The sequence below is a fragment of the Mustela nivalis genome, assembly GCF_964662115.1.
Source record: "Mustela nivalis genome assembly, chromosome: 1".
NCBI lineage: Eukaryota > Metazoa > Chordata > Mammalia > Carnivora > Mustelidae > Mustela > Mustela nivalis.
Genome location: NC_139020.1, coordinates 35,579,313 through 35,603,152, shown reverse-complemented (window position 1 = coordinate 35,603,152; position 23,840 = coordinate 35,579,313). Strand labels below are relative to the sequence as shown.

The 23,840-nt window shown below is 33.7% G+C and overlaps 1 long non-coding RNA gene across 1 annotated transcript; it reads right to left on the bottom strand.

The window, feature by feature from the left end:
• Positions 1–1,078: 1,078 nt before the first annotated feature.
• Positions 1,079–22,353, bottom strand: LOC309846280. Its single transcript, XR_014301844.1, has 2 exons — positions 22,278–22,353; positions 1,079–1,312 (listed from the first exon to the last, which is right to left on the bottom strand). It is a non-coding gene; the product is annotated as an uncharacterized lncRNA (long non-coding RNA).
• Positions 22,354–23,840: the final 1,487 nt, after the last annotated feature.

The following is a 23,840-nucleotide window of genomic DNA, read 5'->3' as shown; positions in this document are numbered from 1 at the left end:
TCATGGTTAAACTTTTGCTAAAGTTGTCATCCTTGTGAAATCTGTATGTACGCAGCTTAAGTTATTTTTTATATTCACTGGATTTTTTTTTTTTTGCTGCTTTTGCCTTATTTAGCAATCAGATATATCAAATAATTATTCTGTCATGTCACATTTCCATTATATAATTTTAAACCCTTTATATCAACTTTCTTCCAAATTTAAAAAGTGATCAGCTCTCATAATTGATTTTTTAAAGATTTTATTTATTTATTTATTTATTTGAGAGGGAGGAGAACATGTGAGAGAAAGGGAGGGAGAGCATGAGTGGGGAGAGAGGCAGAGGAAGAAACATTCTCCACTGAGCAGGGAACCCAGGGTGGGGCTTGATTCTAGGACTCTGAGACCCTACCTGAGCTGATGCAGATGCCTAACTGACTAAGCCACCCAAGCATCTCACTTCTCACATTTTACACACACACACACACACACACACACACAAATACATATTCAGTCAATGTATATGTGGATTCATATTAAAATAAATACATATATATGTATGAATACATATGGAATCTTACTGGAAACTGACTTTCATTGCCTCTGTTAAAGTATAAATAGTAATAAATAAGTCAAGCAGAGAGAGTCAATTACATTATCACAGTTACTTGTGGAGCATCAGGAATAACACAGAGGACATTGGGAGATGGAGAGAAGTGAGTTGGGGGAAACTGCGGGGGAGACAAACCATAAAAGACTGTTGACTCTGAGAAACAAACTGAAGGTTTTGAAGAGGAGGGGACAGGGATGGTGGGTTAGCCTAGTGGTGGATCTTATTGAGGGCACATATTGCATGGAACATTGGGTGTGGTGCATAAACAATGAATTCTGGAACACTGAAAAGAAATAAAATGAAATGAAAAAAAAATTATAGATAGTAATTAAAAATTTTTGCAAGGTCTTATGAACCTTCTAAGTAACTATGAAATTAAATACACTCTTTACTAGGTAATTAAAATATATTTTTTTAAGGAAATGTCATTATTTTCAATAGGCAATTGTGTGTTTTTGTTAGGACTGGGGGGAAAAAAAAGCCCAATTATCAAAAGAACTAAAACATTTATTTGTACTTCTTCCTTTAGAGATATTAAGAATTTTCAGGCTCCCTGGATGTCTCATTGGTTGTCTCCAACTCTAGATTTTGGTGCAGGTCATGATCTCAGGGTTTTGAGATTGAATCTTATATCCAGTTCTACTCTGGGTGTGGAGCCTGCTTAAGAGTCTCTCTCTTCCTCTCCCCCACTCCGTCCTCTTTCCTCCATTCTCTCTCCCTCTGGGAAAAAAAAAGAAAAAGAGTTTTCAAAGTCAGGGAATTGTTTCAATTCAATTTTATGAATACAAAAACATGAATATATGAGCAGAACACTGAAATCAATTTAAAATTCATTTTTACAATTAATTACTTTTATAAATTTTTTATAGTTCTCCTTATTTTTTGTAAAAACTGTTTAGAATATCCAAACTTCTATACCTTTTATACCTAAAAGTTATATTAAAACATTTAGCTAATTTAACTAGTAAATGTATTTTGGAAAACACAAGAAAGAAAAGAGGTATCTTAGATTATTCTTCATTTACTTAGCTTGTGATATTTGCTACTTTTTCTCTGTTCTGTGATCTTATCAAAAACCAGAACTTTGAACTGCTTTATTCTTCAAGCTTGACAAGTTCTCTTGAAATGTGGACCTCGCTGTTTCTCAAGATGCCTTTCTATTGTATCTGCATTGGAATTAGTTGCTTTCCCCGTGTCTGGCATTGGCTCTCATATAGCTCACAACTGGATTCAAGGAAATAAGCATCATTGCAGGTGTCCAGTACTTAAACTATATGACAAAATGAGGAAAGTTGTGTTTATTTCAAACTATTCAGGAAGATGAATGTATGTCTTGAAACATTTTGGAATGGAGTGTCAGAACAATGCCTACTCTCCCCTACGTTAAGACCTGGCTTTAGTAAAGACCGATGTCTCTAAATTGCCTTCCGAAGGGAAAGAATTTGAATCATGGTGATTATCTGAGTGTGAGAGGCAATTTGGGATCAGACCTGATACCAGTAATTTTCTTTTCTTTGGGCATTGCCCAGCAATAATTTCTTCTTCTAAAAATAAGCAAATATACAAATAATATATTTGTGAAGTAGAGAAAAATTACAAAAATATTTTGTGCACTAGCATGTTTTGGCCTGAAACACTCCCAAGATCCCCCAAAAGAAGAGCTTTGACACTCATAACCTCCTTGACACTCAGAATGTCTTCCAGGGAAGTATTTATTCTTACAATTTTCCTTCCTCATTATATCTACTGAAGAGAAAATTATTTCTAACTCATAAGTGAATATAGTACTATAGAACTCTACTATCTTCTATTGGCTGATGCTATGTACCATACATTGCCTGTACGTACCCAAATTTCTCCATGATTATACAAATGGAAGAAAGAACAGAGAAACATATGAAGTTTTTAGATCTATATGTTAAGTGCTTGTTTTCTGAAATAAGGAATGTATTATTACTTAGGTAGTAAAATTTTTATTTTATTTGGTTAAAATTTATGTTTCCCTTTTTGTTAATGCAACTGCTTCCTTAGTTCTGTTTTCCCCTTCATATTAAGAATTTTTTTGTTACATTTTTATTTCATTTTGTGCATAGTTTTTTTTTTTAAGATTTTTTATTTGTCTATTTGACAGACAGAGATCACAAGTAGGCAGAGAGGCAGGCAGAGAGAGAGAGGAGGAAGCAGGTCCCCTGCTGAGCAGAGACCCTGGTGTGGGGCTCAATCCCAGGACCCTCATGACCTGAGCAGAAGGCAGAGGCTCAACCCACTGAGCCACCCAGGTGCCCCTGGCCAATGGATTTTAAGCAGAAGAGTTACACGTTTCTTCCTGATACAGGTGTAACAATGCTAGAACACCACTTTCTACACTTTTCTTCCTCTGACACAGCAATCACAGAAGCATACGTTATACAAACTGGAGGTTGGTTTCTTTGAAGAGTTTCATCAACCAGCAGCTTAACTACACCTTTGGTGTTTTAAGTCACTCTAAATTGAAGGTTGAAGGTTGTCGGTTTCTACATTATAACCTAGAATACTCTAAGTAATATACTAACTGAACATAATGTGTCAGGCGAACATGATTACCATTGCACTATGGAAACAACTGAACATAATGTGAAGGATTGTATGTAGAAGAGATCAGGATAAGAGAAAACCTTGTGTTCAAATGTCAGGGATGAAAGAGGAAACATGGCATTTTGTTGGAAAAAGAGAAGTTCAATATATAACTTGATTTTATAGAAAGTATGAAGGTGGAGTTGAAAAATTAGGCTGAAGTGTCTTGTATACTACATTTAGAAATGATATGTTTAGATTTTGTCAGGACAAATGGCAGCTAGTAAAGCATTAGAAGCACGAATATTATATGAGTATATTTACATATTAGAAAGGATCTTGGCTATAATATGAAAAATGCATTGGATTAATCAATTAAGTATATGGGGGAATCAGTAATAAATTTCTTCCAGGGATGGAAGTATTTTATTTTGTTTTTCCTTTCCAGTATTTTTAAAATCTTGAACAATTATTTCTACCCTTATTGTCTCTGATGAATGATCAGCCACTCTTTATGTATTTGGTTTCTTCTCCATATTTTATCTTGTCACTGTGAAAACTTTTAATATTTTCCCTCTATCTTTGTTTTTTGAATTCGCCTATTATTTGACTAGGTATGGTTTTCTTTGTATTTATCTTGCTAAGAGACAGCTAAACTAAATCTGTATATTACTGATCCCCTGCCCAATTTTAGAAAAATTCAATTATTATATGTTTAAATCTCCCCCGCCCCCCCAAGCCCTAGGATTCTTTTCTCCCCTAGGATTCCTGTACAGGTATGTTTGACATTTGATATTCTATTACAAGATACTAGGACCTCTATTAATTTTCTTTAGTTTTTTCATCTCTGGGTCCTGGATTTAATCCTTCAAAGTGGTTACTTCTCAAGTTCACTATATTTGTATTACTCATTCAGTGCAATGTTCCTTTTAGTGACTATACTCTTTAATTATAGAATTTCTATAATACTTTATTTATAGCATCTATTTCTATATTGAGATTGTTAGGTAGATGCTAGACACAAGCAGTGGAAGGAATGCCCCAAGCAAAGTCCCAAGTCCTTGAAGGGGAATGATAGAGACATGAGCTGGAGTTAAGGCCAATAATAAATAAGCTATCCACTAAAAGCCCTTAGGGCCACAACATCCTGACCTTGTGACTTCAAGACCTCAGAGCTGACAGATCAAGAGCCACAGGTGAGGCACCTGCACTTTTTTTCCTACTACCTCTGCCTCAGGGTAACCCCTAGACTCATTATAATGCATTTGGATTGTGGGTACCATCCCTCCTTCTTCCGCCCTTGAAAAGCTGCCATGATGGCTCTTCTATAAACTTTGTAGGGTAAAAAACTTGTAAGAGGAGTTCCCCAAATGGCTGGAAGCAACCTCTTTTAGAGGCCACCTACTGTACATTATAGTTTCTTGTATCCCAGAGAAACACAGCAACTATCCAGTCCCCGAACAACCTGGAGCTGGTTCCACCTCCTGAAACCTGACTGCTCTTCCAAAATGAGAGTATCTTTTTGATTTAATAAAATGCTTTTGTATTTGCTACTTTCCTTCTGGCTGTCTGTATTCAGTTGTAGATCCCCATATAAATCTTCTCATGGGGAATCCAAAGACTGAGACCTACATTCACACAATGCAATGCAGACCCTTTCACAGGTGACAAGATCACTTATCTATTTATTCATTAAGATTATATTTTTTGCCGTAGAGTTGCTCATAGTATGTTCTTATAATAGTTTGTATTTCTTTGGTGTTAATAAATTTGACAATCTGGAAGAAATGGATGCATTCCTAGAAACATATAAACTACCACAACTGAACCAGGAAGAAATAGAAAGCCTGAACAGACCCATAACCAGTAAGGAGATTGAAACAGTCATTAAAAATCTCCAAACAAACAAAAGCCCAGGGCCAGATGGCTTCCCGGGGGAATTCTACCAAACATTTAAAGAAGAACTAATTCCTATTCTCCTGAAACTGTTCCAAAAAATAGAAATGGAAGGAAAACTTCCAAACTCATTTTATGAGGCCAGCATCACCTTGATCCCAAAACCAGACAAGGATCCCACCAAAAAAGAGAGCTATAGACCGATATCCTTGATGAACACAGATGCGAAAATACTCAACAAAATACTAGCCAATAGGATTCAACAGTACATTAAAAAGATTATTCACCACGACCAAGTGGGATTTATTCCAGGGCTGCAAGGTTGGTTCAACATCCGCAAATCAGTCAATGTGATACAACACATCAATAAAAGAAAGAACAAGAACCATATGATACTTTCAATAGATGCTGAAAAAGCATTTGACAAAGTACAGCATCCCTTCCTGATCAAAACTCTTCAAAGTGTAGGGATAGAGGGCACATACCTCAATATCATCAAAGCCATCTATGAAAAACCCACCGCAAATATCATTCTCAATGGAGAAAAACTGAAAGCTTTTCCACTAAGGTCAGGAACACGGCAGGGATGTCCATTATCACCACTGCTATTCAACATAGTACTAGAGGTCCTAGCCTCAGCAATCAGACAACAAAAGGAAATTAAAGGCATCCAAATCAGCAAAGAAGAAGTCAAATTATCACTCTTCGCAGATGATATGATACTATATGTGGAAAACCCAAAAGACTCCACTCCAAAACTGCTAGAACTTATACAGGAATTCAGTAAAGTGTCAGGATATAAAATCAATGCACAGAAATCAGTTGCATTTCTCTACACCAACAGCAAGACAGAAGAAAGAGATATTAAGGAGTCAATCCCATTTACAATTGCATCCAAAACCATAAGATACCTAGGAATAAACCTAACCAAAGAGACACAGAATCTATACTCAGAAAACTATAAAGTACTCATGAAAGAAATTGAGGAAGACACAAAGAAATGGAAAAATGTTCCATGCTCCTGGATTGGAAGAATAAATATTGTGAAAATGTCTATGCTACCTAAAGCAATCTACACATTTAATGCAATTCCTATCAAAGTACCATCCATCTTTTTCAAAGAAATGGAACAAATAATGCTAAAATTTATATGGAACCAGAAAAGACCTCGAATAGCCAAAGGGATATTGAAAAAGAAAGCCAACGTTGGTGGCATCACAATTCCGGACTTCAACCTCTATTACAAAGCTGTCATCATCAAGACAGCATGGTACTGGCACAAAAACAGACACATAGATCAATGGAACAGAATAGAGAGCCCAGAAATAGACCCTCAAATCTATGGTCAACTCATCTTCGACAAAGCAGGAAAGAATGTGCAATGGAAAAAAGACAGCCTCTTCAATAAATGGTGCTGGGAAAATGGGACAGCCACATGCAGAAAAATGAAATTGGACCATTTCCTTATACCACACACAAAAATAGACTCAAAATGGATGAAGGACCTCAATGTGCGAAAGGAATCCATCAAAATCCTTGAGGAGAACACAGGCAGCAACCTCTTCGACCTCTGCCGCAGCAACATCTTCCTAGGAACAACGCAAAAGGCAAGGGAAGCAAGGGAAAAAATGAACTATTGGGATTTCATCAAGATCAAAAGCTTTAGCACAGCAAAGGAAACAGTTAACAAAATCAAAAAACAACTGACAGAATTGGAGAAGATATTTGAAAACGACATATCAGATAAAGGACTAGTGTCCAGAATCTATAAAGAACTTAGCAAACTCAACACCCAAAGAACAAATAATCCAATCAAGAAATGGGCAGAGGACATGAACAGACATTTCTGCAAAGAAGACATCCAGATGGCCAACAGACACATGAAAAAGTGCTCCATATCACTCGGCATCAAGGAAATACAAATCAAAACCACAATGAGATATCACCTCACACCAGTCAGAATGGCTAAAATTAACAAGTCAGGAAATGACAGATGCTGGCGAGGATGCGGAGAAAGGGGAACCATCCTACACTGTTGGTGGGAATGCAAGCTGGTGCAGCCACTCTGGAAAACAGTATGGAGGTTCCTCAGAATGTTGAAAATAGAACTGCCCTATGACCCAGCAATTGCACTATTGGGTATTTACCCTAAAGATACAAATGTAGTGATCCAAAGGGGCACATGCACCCGAATGTTTATAGCAGCAATGTCCACAATAGCCAAACTATGGAAAGAACCTAGATGTCCATCCACAGATGAATGGATCAAGAAGATGTGGTATATATACACAATGGAATACTATGCAGCCATCAAAAGAAATGAAATCTTGCCATTTGCGACAACATGGATGGAACTAGAGCGTATCATGCTTAGCGAAATAAGTCAAGCAGAGAAAGACAACTATCATATGATCTCCCTGATATGAGGAAGTGGTGATGCAACATGGAGGCTTAAGTGGGTAGGAGAAGAATAAATGAAACAAGATGGGATTGGGAGGGAGACAAACCATAAGTGACTCTTAATCTCACAAAACAAACTGAGGGTTGCTGGGGGGAGGGGGTTTGGGAGAAGGGGGTGGGATTATGGACATTGGGGAGGGTATGTGCTTTGGTGAGTGCTGTGAAGTGTGTAAACCTGGTGATTCACAGACCTGTACCCCTGGGGATAAAAATATATGTTTATAAAAAATAAAAAGTTAAAATGAAAAAAAAAAAGATTATATTTTTTAAAGATCATGAACATATTTATAAATAACTGCTTTTAAATCATTGTCTGCTAGGTTCATTATTTTGTCTAAGACTTCTGTTGACAGGTTGAACCTTGGTGGATCACATTTTCTGGTTTCTGTGCATGTCTAATAATTTTTAACTGTGTGCTTTACATTACAGATTAACTACTGTAGAGACTCTACGTTGAACTGTTTTCCTGTGGCATGTGTTGTATTGATTTTGATTCTAGCAGATACTTGAATTACTGGCTAATCATTTTGATCTTTTATACTCTTTAAATTTAGGATTTGTGAATTATACAGATGTGTAATTAAAGATCTGAAGTGTTTTCAAAGCCCTTCTAACGTGGCTTGACTTAACAATCCAATCTCTGCATTCAGTGGAGATCTTGTCAAGCCTTGGGTTCAACTTTGTAAAAGGAGGTCAGGAAGATGAATTCTTCTTACATGGAGTAGTTTTTTTTTTTTTTTAAGATTTATTTATTTGACAGAGAGAGATGACAAGCAGGCAGAGAGAGAGGAGGAAGCAGGCTCCCTGCTGAGCAGACAGCCCGATGCGGGACTCAATCCCAGGACCCTGAGATCATGACCTGAGCCGAAGGCAGCGGCTCAACCCACTGAGCCACCCAGGCGCCCCTACATGGGGTAGTTTTGATTCTTACATGTAATCTTGGCATCTCAGCCAGATATATTTTGTGATACATATTGCTCTACTTTGGATGAATTAATATCTAAAATCTCTAAGCACTGTTGGCCTCTCCTGTACATACTTGTCTCTCAAACTGGTAGTAGATCTACCAAATGAATATCCTTTCTGATAAGCTTTGAATTTTACCTGTGCATACACAGCCTTGCTGTTATCTAAGGATTTATGGGGGAACTTTCACAATGATTTATAATGCTTCTCTTCCACCTACACATCTACTTTCTAAAGACTTATCCTGAAAATTCTAGACATTTCTTCTGATCTGATCATTTTGTGCAGAGAATAACCATGTATTTTTGGAATCTAGCTCAATGCAGTTTGAAGAAATGCTAATCATGTGGTTTACGTCATGATTTTTCCTTCTATCATGAATTATAACCTTGAACTTCCTGTTATTCAGTATCTGAGAAGAACTGCCTCTTATATTTTGCCTATTTTAAACATGATTTACAATGGTAGGGCTGATCAATTTAACACTTACTCTGTTATAAATAGAAGTAGAGTTCTACATAACTTATTTTTAAAAACAAATTGAGAGAACAATAGTCCAATAAAAGTAGCCTACTGATTTTTCCTCTAATTAACCCATCACTATAGTGTTTTTGGCAATGCCTCTCTGTATGTCCAGACAGTTCACAGATGGGATTGAAATAGCTAAAGTCCATTTATAGGTAGAGGAATTCATAATGAATTTTGTTAACTGCCTCAAAGCTTTCCCTAGAGTTCTTACTCTTCTTTTGAGCGCAGCGCTGTTCTCTGTTTGCTTAGCTGGGCTTCTAACCTAGCTGAGCTTTGTTCACTTTGTTTCAGCATCATTTTGTTCTGCTCCAGTGCTCACCCTGCTCAGTTTGTTTACTTTAGTGCTCTCCAAGCTTAGTTCTGCTCCCCAACGTTTCCACATTTGTGCATTTATACTGAAGACATGAGTGGATATTGCTTCTTCAGTAGATTTTATTTAAGGTACTTAAGCTGACCTGGAAAATGGTTTAGCCCACGAGATTTTAAAAAGACAAATGTATTCATTACGATACTGACTTGTGGCAAATGCACAAATTTAGTTTTTACAATTACCTTAGTCTATATGAGTGATAATTTAGATTTAGAATTATGCTGAGTGGGGAAGGAGACTAAGTGATTCTAATAGTATGGGGAATAATTATGATATAGGTGAACACTATGTGAATGTAAGTTTTAAAAAATTTCTGGAGCTACTTTGAATAAAAATGCACAAAATAAATTTGTACACAATTTACTTCTTAAAAACCACTGTGAAATAAGTTCATTTGGTCAGTTTTGCTAATGCAAAATGGGTTATAAATATGAAGTGTTTGGGGTTGGTTAGAATCATCTACTCATTCATGATATCCTGGCAACAGATGATAATCCTCACAACAGGAATTGTATCCTAGCAAAGAAGCATATGGAGAACAGCAGGACCAAAGAAAACATCTATGTAGGCTGCCTATTCACACTATTCAGGCTCAATAAAAGGCTCTCAGATGTGAATTCTCACTTGAGGTAAGATTCAAACTTGAAATTCTGATTCAAGCAAGAAATTAAGGAGCCTTGAGGAGCATCAAACTTCTATATGGTTTTGGTAACCTAGTTTGAAGACATTTTATTTATTTATTTATAAATTATTTAATGCACATAATGAAATTGAGTTTACCATATCACATTAACATTAACCTATATTTTTAAAAATAATTTTGAGTGAAAGGAAGAGATTCATAGGCTTTTTAAAACATGCTCTATACTGTACCAAACAATTCTTTCACTTCAAATAGTAAGTCTTACGCATTATGAATTTCTCAATTATACAATTACAAAAAGATGCTTTTCTACCCTGTCTATTACAGGTGATAATTTAACTTTAAGGTAGATAAAGCTCAGTTTATACCTCAGTTCACTTTAGAAATGTTTTCTTTATATTTTAAATCAACCTCTATCCTGGATTTTCAGTGTTAGCTAGGCCCGTATCAAAAGCCATAATCGGTATAAAAGGTAAAACTTCTCTTACCAGATAACACATTGAAGATGATGAACACTGGAGACAAACAAAAAATGAATTCTGGCCTTTGTCTGTCACTACATAATATTTGGTAATTTTGTTTATTTGCGAAAAAAAAAAGAGGAGTATATGAGTGTATATTAAAATTGTTTCTAGAAGTCATACAGTACCTACCACCAAAAACTGGTATTTTATGACATGAAAAATATATCTGTGATAATTATGCAGCAATTGAAGAATTTGAAATTTCAGATGAAAAGTGATAAATTCTCTACCACAGGAATCAATCAGGCAAATACATTGATATGTATTTTTCTGGAGTATATAAGGATTTTATTTTTTTTCTTTCAGAGAGAGAGCAAGCAGGGAGGGTCAGAGAGAGGAAGAATCTGAAGAATATTCTGCACTAAGTGTGAAACTCAATGCAGGGCTTGATCCCAGGTCCATTAGATCATGACCGGAGCTGAAACCAAGAGTCAGATGCTTAACTGATTGAGCCACCCCGATACCTCTGTCATGAATATTAAAAGGAGTTTCCTTTATAGTATGAAATCTCTGCTAGTCACAAACTCTAAAAACAAAACAAAACAAAACAAAACAAAACAAAAAACAGAATTGAACCACTGTCTTTATTCCTGTGAATAAATTCATTATGAACATTCTCTATTGTCAAAGAATAAATTCCTTTTAATTTATCTCTAAATATAATTACTGGTCTGCTTTCCAAAGTGCCACCATGGATCCACTATTAACATAATTTCTTGTTCCTAAAGCTAGTAGGATGAAAATTCTCAGGAGAAGTCAGGGTAACTAAAATTAAACTGCTTTCCATTCCAGACATAAATATTTTGAGTTTTAAGAAAAAAACAAAACAAAACAGCATTTTTGTATTCTCCAAAGTGGGCTGTTGATATGGACAACATATTTAGTTAGAAATAATTAGCACTAAAAATGTTGAATGTGAATTGAAATCACATCTAATATGGGGCATCTGCTTTTCTGTAAGGAAAAAAAAAATCAATGAGACAATAATTCTCAAAAAAAGAATTTCAAACCCCACATTCAAAGCAGTCGTTTTTATGTAAATGAAAGTTTATAATCTGAACATTTAACCCACAATCATTATAAATACTGATTTCCCACAACCAATTTTACTTAGTTTATTAGCCTTTTATCAGTAAAAATGCATAATTCAAGAAGCATATGTGTTTTTCTAAGAATTAGATAAATTATTCCGAATATTTTCTTAATACATTTTATATAGTTAACTAACAAAGCTACTATATGTATGTGCTTTATATCCAAGGCTATATGATATACTATAATCCAAGTTTACGGTATCTCCTTTAGCACAAGGAGAATTTATATTTACATTTATATACATATATTTACTTATATCTTTTCAATATTCACATCAACCATAAATGATAAATTTATTATTTTTATGTGTATGTATTGGAAGGAAACAATTGGCCATAGATCTTTCATATTCCTACATGATTAGGTATTAGCAACACATTCCATTAGACTACTTTTTCTTTTGTTTGTCTTTATATAATGCTTAGGCTGGGAAAAATACAGTGGCTCCCACTGAAGCAGATTTACTTAAATTTCCATATAGCAAAGATCGAGATTTCTCTCTCTTTTCCTGGAGAAGTTTCAACTGTGTTCAAAATATTAAGAAAATATCTCTTCTCTAGCATGGGAGAAATAGGCAAGTTTATGAACAGTCTCCATAATAAAATCAGGGATTCTTAATCTTAGGGTTTATCTCCTGTAATGCACCCCATTGTATGTATAGATGATTTAATCTTTAATATGTCACCATGGAAAAATTAGAGCTTGCAGAACAGATGTTAGATATTATTCATACCCATTGCTGTGATCAAGAGACTGTCTTTTGTCTCCGATCCAAAGGCCTTGTATTTGTCTGCCAGGGTCTATGAATCTGTGATGGACTAACTTTTGAGCTCATTATTAAGGTAAAATTTCAGACCTTTCAAATCTTTTGACTTAACATTTTAGCATGTGAAAATAATACATATTAAAATGACCTATTAAAAATAATGCTATTAATGGACATTATATCATAATTGTAACATATAATGTATATGGTATAGAATATATTACATGTAACATATAATACATGAATATAAATCCTGGTATACACACACACACACATACACACATATATAGTCTATAAATATTTATATAGACATTGTCCCTATATTATCTATATATAGCCTATATATACACCATATTCTTCCTAATTGAGGGATTCTTATACAGATAAATAGTAGTTTTAGTCTTAAAATAGTTATAAGAATTAACTGATTTATTGAAAGGATTTTTTAGATAAATTTCCCAGGATTTATATTTATTTATATATTATAACTATAAGCATGTCTTTATGTACATAAATATACACATTTAATATAATGATGGAGTGTAAAATGCAAATTATTCACAAAGATATAAGGCTTGAGTTCAAATGTAAAAGAAAAATGGGAAAATTTATCTATTATAATATTTTACACATATCTAACAAATATTGTAAATTTTTCTTTTCTTTTATTCTTTCACCTACTTTTATTAACCTTTATTGAAGTATAAATGGCAACAGATTCAGAATAACTGATACGGTACAGTTCATATAACAAATCTATCAACATTAGGCTAAAAAGTGAGGCTATGTAAAAATGAATATGATAACTCTAAATATCCATAATAAAATGTAAAAATAATTCCCTGTATAATATTTCTTAATAGACTAGTGAAATATTGATCAAAAATGCCTTGGAAGGATGACACCACTACTCTGGCCTGCTGGAAGGGACCTAAGAGGGAGACTTAGTTATTACTTACAAATGTATAGCTATGCATAGTAATCCACAGCAGTTGAATGAAGATGCAGACATGTTTTCTAAAGCTATGTGAGTAGAAGCACCTACTATTCTTGCCTTAGAGACACCTTTACCCGTTCACTGTTTAAACATAGGTTTTTTTCCAGGTACAAATATACAAATGTAGGATCCCATAAAATTCTTCCTTTAGCTTCATAAAGATTAATATCCTTCTCTAGAAAGTATTAATCTTAATTTCTGCTTCAGTGTGGCAAAAATAGAGTTTTTCAGGACTCTATACCTCACTTAAAATTTCATTTTGCATTGCCACCCCAAATGGGTGACTGAACTGGTGGAAAACCTTAACTTGAAACTTACTCATCATGTCACACTACCCTGGGGGTTCTGGTAAGGTTACAACCCATGTTGTATGAATGCTTTTGGGATGGAGTGTAGTTGTTCTGCTCCTTGAGTAATCTTAAACTTTAAAACATTTTAAGTTTTCATAAAACTTCAGGCTCAGTGACTTAGTGTTCATAGTCCCATCTACCTATGGGGATCATTAATACATCTCCAACTAGTTTCTCCTGATGTATTGCTGCCACCAGCTGTTCTGTCTGAAAAATAGGGTGGTTATTCTGTTTGTACAGGACACCACAAAACTATTTTCATCAGCTCTTACTAATTGAGGGACCCTTATATAAATAGTAATTTTAATCTTAAAATAGTGAATTTATAAGAATTAACTAATTTATTAAAAGGTTTTTGTTTGTTTGTTTTTAGATAAATGACTTCAAATAATTGACACATTTCTATATAAATATGCAGCCAACAGCTGGGTACAATTTAGAAAAACCTCTTAACCACCCTTCTCTCATATTGCACTCTTCATTTTCTTGCTGAAGTTGTAAGTTTAGGAACTACATTTCCCAGACTCCTGTGCTTACAGAGACTCCTTATTTGTGTCCCATCAATGAAATGGAATCATCTGGAAGTTAGAAGAAAAATTAAGGATTTACTATTCATTCCACATCATCAGACAGATAAACTTGGGGAAAAGAATTTCTGCAATGATTTTGAAATGTCCTTTTCTGAATCACCTGCTTGAATAAGCCAGGAAGATGTGCATATGAATAGTGAAATCCTGCAATTCCTTACCTTAATGAGAGGAACACCCTTCTAATTCTCTGAAAGCTGTAGGTAAAGCAAGAAGTTAGAGGAATTCATGTTTGTCTTTCTTTATTCTTCCAGCCTATTCAGTAATTTTGAAGCACCAAATTCTTGTGCTTAATCTCACATTAAGTAAACAGGAATTCTAAAAGGGTCTTTGTGTTTATCATGAAAGTCTAACTAAAATGAATTTGTGCCTGGTACTATGTTTCACCCCTTGCTCAAAAATCATTTATAATCCACTTGAAGAGACTAATTATTCATACACATAAATTGTAGGGAAAATATGAAATAACCCTGAAAAGTGATAGGGGTAAGTATGCTAAATTATGCGACTACCATTAGAGAACATGACAGTAAGCTATAGGTCACATCCAGAGCATCATTTAATAGATATACTCTTTATAGGCAGCCATCATTATGGAAACATTACTGAGGAAGCTACACTTGGAGAAATGCCAAGTTAGGCTAAGTCAGAGAAGAAGACACTGCAGACTGAAAGTAGTTTCTAGATGTGAACAACGAAATTTTGGTGTATATACTGCCAAAGCAAGTTCTATGTGTGAACCATGAAAAATAAAAATGAGCTTAGTTATAATAAAGGTTTCACTTTGGAGTTTAATGGGAGGCATAACCAGGCACATAAAATGGCATATCAGATTTTGGAAATTGATACAAACCTCAAATGTAATTTAGATTTAACATATCACTTTTAAGTTTCTGAAGTGTCATTTCCACATTGTGGAGTAAGAAGACCCTAATAATTACAATCGATCACTGAAATTTGGAAATCATATTTTATAAAGCTATATAGCTTATTGTTTTCCTCTGATAATTTAAATTGCCAAATGGTGGTTGACCCTCAGTACCCCTAGTCTTTCTCTGTCATGTTATTTATACTAAGGATAGTTACAGCACTTTTTTGAGAAGTATTTTTCAACTACCTAGAAATAATTATGGCAAAATAAGGCAGAATCATAAATTCTACCTTTACTAATATCTGCCATAATGAACTGCAATAAAAGTATTAAAACCAACCAACCAAATAGTCACACATGCAACAACAATATACATGAGACACAGCTCTGAGCAAACATTCCTCCTTTATAAACAGTATTGATTTGTGTGTTGGAAGCAGCTTGTTTTTCATCCAAGTGTTATTTTTACAGCGTTTATTTATTTCTCAAAGTACAGCAGACTAAAGGATGTAGCAGTGGGGCCTCCAACCTAGATTATCAACTCTAACTTCCCATTGACTCCAATTTCTCTCTTAGCTATCTGTACTTCATGGGGAATGACCACTCAGGTCCTTTCTTTATATCTCTTGCCACAGTTGGAAACCATTCTCTTTTTTAGTTGACTCTCCCCACTGATATCCCAACACTGTTTTTTCCACCAGTCATTCACTGCTCTAACACTTGTGTACCAGATGGTATAAAATGGCTAAGCATGTATTTGCTGAGTGAACATAAGGAAAGCTGTCACTTGGCTTACTTCTCTTTTATTACTAACATTTTGCCATTAATGATTAGACAAGGTGATACCTGATGGAAATTACAAGATCTGAAGTTTTTTGTGTTTTCAAATATAAAGTAATTAATTTTTTATTCCCATTGTTGTAGAAGATATTTTCATGAAATCAATATTTTGCTAAGAGTGACAATTTGCACTTGCTGCTTCTAAAATTTTTATTGGACTAATATTCAGTTTTCTTTTGTTCAGATTGTTCTCAAGATTCTGAATAGATTGTTCTCTTCTTTCTTTCCTTCCTTCCTTTTTCCTTTTGATTTTGTGCATAAGAGCCAAACTTTTTAATGATCATTATTTTAACAATATACGTTTATAATTTCCTAGTAGGTTGGGCATAATTGGGGAAAGGAAGTTTCTGTTTTGTCAATAAATAATATCCCAGGATGCTGTGTCAGAATTGAAAAGATGAGGAGCAAATACGATTTTCTTTTAAGATTTTATCTGAGAGAGAGAGAGCACAAGAGAGTATGAGAGAGAGAGCATGAGGTGGGTAGGGGCAGAGGGAGAGGGAGAAGCAGACTCCCCACTGAACAGGAAGCCCCACTTGGAGGCTGGCTTGATCCCAGGACCCAGAAATCATGATCCAAGCTGAAGACAAACACTTAACCACTTATTGGCCTGAAACACCCAGGCACCCTATAAATGTGATTTTTGAAAATCTTCTCTGGGTAAATAGATTATTGCTTCCTACAACAAAACCTCATATATTTAAGTATTAACCATAATGTCACAGAGGTTTTATTATACTTTCATTAGAACTCAGGGATAATATGCATTCTTCTTCACCAGAAAATTGTAAAGTCATATATTCTCTAATTGATTGATGCAAAACAAATATGCTTTTTTTATTTCATTTTTTTTTCTCAGAGCTGCTGTTATGGAGAAAGTTTATTTTTGATATGTGTTTTCCTATTTATCTTGTTCTTTTTTGAGATCATTTAGTACAAATGATTAATTTGGTGTTTTTTTTTTTTAAGTTTTAACTATTCTTATTGTGATCAACCAAAAAAAATTCTGTAAGAAAGTCAACAAAAAGAAACTAAATGTTATGCTATGGAAATGTATTGATAGTACACAGACAGCTGAAGTATATATAAAATTTTGTAATGGAAAAAGTGTTTAAATGAATTCTGAGTACAGTATGACCAAACAATTATTTTTTTCCTTTTAAAAACATTTTTTTGTGTGTGGTATATTATGTGCTGAATGAAAATAAGTAGTCATTTTCCGTGAACAGTTGGAGGAAAAAAGAAATACAGATTTATTGTTCCCTTAAAACTATGCTGAATTATTATATTAATATTTAGACAACAATATCTATTTAAATTACCTAAACTGAAAACATGTTTGATTTTTTTTCCCCCTTTGGGGCACTGACACTTAAGGAAGACTAGTGTTGAAAGATAGTAGTGTGTTTTTTCAGTGCTTTCTCCTTATTCTGACTTATAACACTGGAACTAATAAAATCTTCCTGAAGTTCTCTCGAAGCCTTTTAGTTTGTGAGCTACCTTCTGTTGGCTAGTTCAGCCTTCACCTTACTTTTCGCATGTCTATCTCTAAGGAAGATATTCTTTCCAATTTCTCTGTCCATTTTTTCCCCTGGGCAAGGCCTCCCCTCTACTTGTAGCACACCAAGCTGGTTCTCTTAGTCTTTTTGCCAAAACTCATTTTTGTCTGTTATGAATATCCTTGGCTAAATCTTTTCTGTTTTACATTTTTATTGTTGTTATATTTCATTGTTATTGAAGATGATATTTTAAACTTATTATAATCTTAAATATAAAGCAAATGTGTTTAACTCTGCTAAACTCTGTGAGTATAAATACCACTTTTTATTTCTTTGTCATCCCTCCTTATTTTATCAAATGTATATAAAAAATTTGATAAATATGACTTCGTTTCAATAGCTTTTTAATGATGGATATATTTAAGGTGTATGCTTTTGAAACTGTAAAGGAGAACATTAAAGAAAATACAATCTTTTTATGGCATAGTTTTCTAAACCAGGAAATAGGTCCAATACTAAGGAAGAAAAAGTTAATTTACTTCCAAGATAAATATACAATATGAAGAATGCTATACTGATATTTATTAAGCAATAAACATATATACCTTATATAAATTTAAGCTACTAAAGTGGAATTGACCATAATAGTAGTTGTTGAAAAATATTGAAGATCAATAATTTGATATCAAAGTTACTATCATCCTACATGTAAAAACTTTTAAATATTTTTATTATTCATTACTTTGGAGTAATTAGAGCTTGGTGTTATTTTAAGTGCTTTGCACATTCTATATTTCTCTTATAAAAAACTCATGAGACAAAAATTAGATGTTTATTTTACATATGAGTTAAACTGATGTTTACAAATTACACCTAGGAAGTGACCTGTACTCTTAACTACTAAAATACAGTAGCCTTTTAGTTTAATCAAATAGAAAATAATGCACACCAGAAACAGGTAAAGTTAAAAGCTAGACAAAATGCTATGAATATTGTTTGATAATTTAAGCCCGTATTTAACAGTCACTGTACTCATATTTACTAATTGTTGATAATGTTTGCACAGTTTTCTATAATGATTATTCTAATGAATAAATCATAAACATTTTAATAGTCAAAACAGGCATTTGTACAATAAAATATTGTCAGCAGTATAGTATTTCTAAGAGACAAAAATAATTTGGGCTTATATCTGATTTTCCAAAGTGACTCAGTGGGATTTATTCAATTAGTGTAAGAGTTTATCTTATTTCAAATGCCAAGACCTCATAAAGAAAGCAAACATGAAATCTTGTGAGCATAAACTTCTCTTTTGAAAGCTATAGATACTTCATGGAGGTTTGGTGATGCTGAATTCTTTTGGGAGCTTACAGCAAATGAGAACAACTATAGGAATGGCAGGACATTGGCAGAGAAGCTGTAGTCTCTGAAATTACTTTACCTAATATACTATTTGGGTTAAGTCTGGACCTGTTGAAGATTGCATGATAGAGGGTTGCCTGAGTGGCTCAGTGGCTAAAGCCTCTGCTTTCGGCTCAGGTAATGATCTTAGGGTCCTGGGATTGAGCCCTGCATCAGGCTCTCTGTTCTGCTCAAGAGACAAAAAAAAACTCATGAGACAAAAATTATATGTTTATTTTATAGATGAGTTAAACTGTTTATTTACAGATGAGTTAAAGGTTGAGTTAAAGGGTGCCAGCTTGCCCCTTTCTCTCTGCCTGCCTCTCTGCCTACTTGTAATCTCTTTGTTAAATAAATGAATAAAATTTTAAAAAATCACATAATGGAAATGAGATTAGTATTATACATTTATCTTATCTCCCTTTTTTAAAAATGTATAATCACCATATTAAAAAATTCCCAACTTCTGATTGTATGTTAGCAAAGATTTTTTTTTTAATTTTTCCTGAATATTGCCCTCGATATGGCAGAACAGACTGGTTCAAAACAACGTTTTGTTGAAATGTTTTCTCAGGAAAATCTGTTTCTGCTGCTAAGAGACTGCCACCTACAACCATCTGTGGTTTTGTGTTCCTTGCCAAACTTTTTTGTTGTCTTTATGTAGATACTGCCATTGTAGTTTTTGTGGTATCTGAATATGGCAAGCACTTCTATCAGTTGGATTGTTTTGTTAAAAGTGTTTTACTGCCCTACTAAATATTATAGTGTACATTCACATGCACACACATTGCCACATTGTATACTTAATATGTTGGGCACTGTATCACTCTAGTCAACTTATCCAAAAGAAACATAAAACTGTCTTAAAGATCCTTATTGCCAACATTGGCAACAGTGATTTATATGTGTTCTGAATCATAAAAGAAATTAAGAAGTATGAAGAAGAGATACTATATAATTGGTCCAAATGTGGTTCCAATGGAATAAAATACATAACACGGAAGATAAAGAATACTAGAAATGATAATTATTAAATTTCTAGAATTGAAGAAAGACCTGTTTTTTTCAAAAAAAAAAAAATTCATGCTGATTCCCAAACAAGGTAAATAAAAATAAATTCTCAGCTTGATACAAGTGTAGTGTAATCACAGTATATCTAGAAAAAGTGACAACAGCCCACTCGCCACAAGGAAGGAAATAAACATTATCTACAGAAGAAGACAGAATACTACTTTCAGCTTATATCAAACTAATCCATCCACTTAGAAAAGCTAAAATTCTAGGTGGTTGTTATCATCATTATCATTACCATCACGATCATCATCATCATCATTATGTACAACAAAAACAACACAACTCTCCTTAAGGTTTTGGAAGACATTCAAGTCAGAGAGAACTTCAGGGACCAGAATATAAGATAAACTAAATGAGATGAACCTTTTTTATTCTGTTTATTTTTTTTTATATTTTCTGGTTATTGGTATTAGTAGCTAAACAGAAAATAGCAATCTAGAATTTGGAGTGGTTATAATGGTCTGGGGAGACATACATTGAAATTTAGGACATAAATTGACAGTTAAGGCAGAGCCAGGGATCAGAGGACCAAATCCTAGAGGAAAGACAGCTGCAACAGTTCCATCATTCAGAGCACAATCTTCCTGAGGCATCTATCTTCTCCAAATCTCTGTGTTTGTGTGAGTGTCTGTGTGTGTGTGTGTGCGCACACACGCGCACGCACTTAAGGGGGTCAGTGCTAAAAGAAATCCAGCATAAAGAAGCTGCTGTATTTTTTTAAAAATCATAATTCTAATAGTTTTTTCTTGACAGGAAGACAACAATTAGCTAGGAATAATGAGCTCTAAGAAAAATGTCTAGTTTTCATGCAAGATTCTAAGGAACCATACCTAAGGAGTGTAAGCATTTCAGGCTAGATTGAGGTAATATTCTCTATCAACCTTTCACAAGAAACATAAATTCTCTTTACAGAAAGATAACAGTTCAGAATTACTATTTTTTTTAATATATGTTTCCTGGAACAGTCAGCTATTATTCCAATAATTTTCTGTAATAAAGCACACAAAGACTCATTGGCTTGAACAACAATCATTTGTTTTTTTATATTTACAGCTTCTAGTTTGGTCTTATCTAAGCTTTGTTCAGCTGAGCTTGACTCTTATTCTTGACCATTGGTGAGATTCAAGCCTTATCTATATTCTTTTGTGGCTAGTGGTCTTTCTAGAGTACACTCATGATGCTAGAAGCAAAAGACAGTAAATAACACACAAAATGACTTTGAAAACATTCATACCACATCCACTAATGTTTATTGGTCAAATCAGCAACATGATCAATTCCAATTTCAATATTGAAGAAAAATCCTTTACTTCTAGTAGGAGGAACTGAAAGCCAATTACATATGCTGAAAAGTAATGCAATTTACAAATGTTAATATTCATTTAATACTTTCAAAGCATGTAGGAGTACAACCATATGTTAGAAAACTAAAAAAAAAAAAAAGAAAGAAAGAAAAAAGGATATGGAAAATTATGTGTAAATGATCCAAAAAAATAGAATTAGCAGATATTGACAAAAAATATGATTGATATTTTGAGAAAATAAGGAAGGAAAAGATGAAAAATATCACATGAAAATTTTAGCATTAATTGAAAAAAAATAAAATTAATATTCATATAGTATTAACAGCATATTAAACAAAGCAAAAGAAAAGACATACCTATATTATATTCAAACAAATGAAGAGAATGAGCAATAGGTACAAAGAGTGGAAGGGATGTGGGACATAGTCTAACATATTTAATTATGTTAGGCAAAAAGTTAGGATGATAGAAGAATACTTTGAAGATACAATGACTGCAGATTTTGAAAAAAATGATGAACAATATGAAGGCACATACAGGAATATGGCCCATCTATAAGAATAATAAATACAAAATAAAATAATCATAGCCACATCACAGTAATATATTGCAATTTAAAAACAAAGAGAAACCTTATAGTCACAATTTATCCCACTTCTGGTTAAGATATATATAGCTTGAAAGGGTAATACTTTCAGCATAATAACAAGAAAAAATATGGATAAATCAATCATAAATTTTCTTGAACCCATATGAATTGCAGGTAATTAAAGTAGTCTGAAACATAAGAAATGATAGTCCCTCTAGAAGAGACAAGGCACAAGCAATTATTCATCTATGGAGAAGCATGGGGCAGGGGGAGAGTGGCTGGGTGCCATAAAAGTGGGTCAAAATAATCCAGATAAATTTTTTATAAATTGTTAAAGAGCAGGTATAGACTAGCATAAAAGCATAAAAATACCTGAAACCAGAGATATAGTCATCCATTCTCTCTGTGAATTTCCATGTGGTGCTCACAAAAAGAATTTCACTTTCACTTGTAAAAGGAGTTAATCAACTTTTACGACAGGAAATACACTCAAACCCACACAGACCCTGACTTACTATGATGAGTCAAGCCTTATACCATGAAAGAAGGGGTAGAAATCCTGTTGCTGTCTGGACCAGGGTGAAGACCAATTGTAGGAGGGAGAATGTGAGAGAAAAATAAGCATTTACTCATAGAGGTGAGATAGGAAAGAACACCAGAGATTCTATACTAATAAAGTTGAAAGTCTCTCACTGCTGGGGGTAAGGTAGAGGGAACTAGAAATACTTTCTTCTACAATGATTACTAAGATAAAAATTAGTTGTTGGCTGCCATTGGGAAAAATAGGCAAGGCTGAGGATTTCCCTTTTTTGAGATTTGAGCACAAGTTTTGATGCAGAATACAGAGACTCACCCTCAACCTTTGCTATCAGTGTCCAAAGTGTCAACTAACAACAAAACTGGTCCAATACTAGGGGAGAAAACAAAAGAGTGGAGAGGGACCACCCCCGTGCTGTGAGCCTGATAACCTAATATTAAGATTCAAAGCAATCAAAAGACTGACTTGGAACCAAATCTCACAAATATCTCTCATGTTGACATTACCATCAAGGAATTTTTTTCTGACTAGATTACTGCATTAAGTATTCTAGGTGAAAAGGTAAACACCATGCATTAACAGGTGGTGAATTTAAGCTATAAGAACTATAAAAACTATAAGACTATAAGACTAACTATAAGACTCAGAAATTCTAGAAAACAAACAACATAGGAATAAAATAAAGCATGCCTTAGTCAAGCTCAGCAGTAGACTTAATAGAAAACCCTACCTTACAGCAGAATGAAGATTCTTTTTAAATGTGCATGATTCACTCAGGTAGATCATATTCTATGTGAAAAACACAGCTCAATAAATTTAAAAGAATTTAAATTATACAAAGAATATTCTTTGGCTACATGGAATTAAGCAAGAAAATAATACTAAAATGGTAACCTTGATATTCATAAATATTTGGAAATTAGTCACACTTCTAAATAACTGATGGGTCCAACACAAAATCTGTATTACAAGTAAAATGCAAAAGTATTTATCATAAAATGGAAATTTTAAAAAATCCAAATTTGAGAGAAATATGTAAAGCACAAATAGATGCAGTAAAAGCTCTTGCATGATTGAATATTCACTAATCCTAAAAAGTCGCTCAGAAAATTCAGAATTAAATCAAATTTCTTTAACATAATTAAGAGACAATAATAATTTCTATGGATAACATCATATTCAATGACTAAACACTTATATTTTTTGCCTTTACAATTAGAACAAAACCAGTATGCTTATTGTCAGCCCTCTTAGTTAATAGCTTTAGATCATCATGGATCCAATAAGGTAAAAGGAAAAAAAAAAGACATAGAGATTGAAAGAGAACAAGAAAGCTGCAACAAAAGAAACAGCTATCTACTCAAATTTTCAAACAAATATACAAATATTTTTAATAA